This window comes from Pyrus communis, chromosome 6, assembly GCF_041283825.1.
Source record: "Pyrus communis isolate YQ-2024b chromosome 6, ASM4128382v1, whole genome shotgun sequence".
In the NCBI taxonomy this organism is placed as follows: Eukaryota; Viridiplantae; Streptophyta; class Magnoliopsida; order Rosales; family Rosaceae; genus Pyrus; species Pyrus communis.
The window spans coordinates 13,887,799-13,889,671 of NC_142570.1; positions in this window are offsets into that span (position 1 = coordinate 13,887,799).

Genomic DNA, 1,873 nt, shown 5'->3' on the forward strand with positions numbered 1-1,873 from the left:
CATAAACATCTGAATTTATAGTTCGTTTCATACTTAATTGTTTAGGACTTATGGTATTTTAGTACACGTTCCTTGCAAATTTATCACGAAATAAATTTTCATCTCCTTTACTTGTGCTTGTCTTTTTTTAGTGGCTAGGACTTGATAGGATTAGGAATGAGTTGATTATGCATACTCATCTTCACTTGGAAGTGAGAGGTTTTAAATTCAAATCTCATGAATGGCGAATTCAATATCAAATTAGGTTGCTCATTGTGTGGCTTAGCCGACCTTTCATTCTTAATGCAAAAATATCGATGTATTAAAAAAATTAAAAAAAAAAAAAAAAAAAAAAAAAAAAAAGACCAGCACTTTAGTTCACCGAACATGAGACGAGTTCAGTTTAATCGATTTGTCATCATCCGTCTTAGCCATTAAACTAAATAATCAAGTGATCATCACTCGTCTCCCAATTACTTATCATTGAAACATCATTGTATATTGTTCTAAACCCTGTGGTATATTATATTATTTTAGTCACACCAGCGAAGGTAAATGTTGATTTTCAAGGAATGAATTGTATCTCATTCATTTTTCATGTTTAGTTACAAGAACAACAAAACATATATAGAGGAACCTATAGAAAACTAAGAGGAAAGCTACGGAAACAATGGAGAGTTAAGACCCCTCCATGACACCTCCACCTAACTTAAACCACTAATTAATCCTTACAATGATGATGAGGTCTCCACTCTACCTAACTAAACATCATCAAGGCTTGCATTATGCCTAAAGTAGATATTAAACTAAGATGCACTAAAGCATCACTTAAGTTTTAGCCGAAAGTTTGAATCCATGCATTAGCTAGCTTTCCATTATTCTATTCTTCCATGATACTCCATGATGCTTCCAACTCTTAGGAACCCTACTTCCAACCCTACTTCAAATAAACAACCATCCAATACTCCCCCTCAAGCTGGATCCAGAAGGTTGATGGATCCAAGCTTGGGGAGGAGTCTTTGAAACTGATGAGAGGCCAGAGGTTTGGTGAATATATCGGCCAGCTGATCGGAGCTTTTTACATAATGTGTCTGTCAGAAAACCAGCGAACTTGCCTAGCAAAGCTGTTGAGTTTCCATCTTCAAAAACGACCGTTTGATCACTCTTAACCTCTTCTTTCTTGCTTTGAAGATATGTTGCAAACTCATTTATGAGTGCAGCCGGATTTGCTGTGAAGCTCTTGAGTGCGTCAGACCCATGTGAGGTTGAGGTAGATGCATTGTTGGCTCTGTGTGGTGCACGGTTCAGTCTTTGTGAGCCCTTGTTATCCTTCATGAACTCTGGCTTTAATTCTGGATGTAAAATCCAGCATGTCTCCTTAACATAGCCAGTATAGTTGCAATGTTGGCACTTCAAGTGTGGATTCTTTACTTTGTATTTTCTTTCGTTGGTTAGGTAAGACCTTGCTTCAGTTACATTGGTCTTTGTGCCAATGTTCATGACTTTCCTTCGTACTTCTTCACGTTGGATTGTTGCACATACACTGGTGAAGGAAGGTAGTTCGAGGTTCATGAGTATGTGGCTTCGTAGGTCTTCGTATCCTGAATCGAGGCTTGACAAGAGTTGGAATATCTTGTCTTCTTCTGCCCTTTTCAGTAGCACGGACGCTTCAGTTGTATAAGGCCGATACATTTCCAACTCATTCCACATGCTCTTCATGCTGCCAAGAAGTTGAACAAATGGCTTTCCTTCTTGTTGCAGGTTGGAAATGTCCTTCTTTAGTTGAAACACACGTGCAGCATTGTTTTGACTGCCATACATCTCCTTGACTGTCTCCCATAGCTCGAATGATGATTCAGAATAACTGAATATTTCAGCTAGTTTACGCTCCATG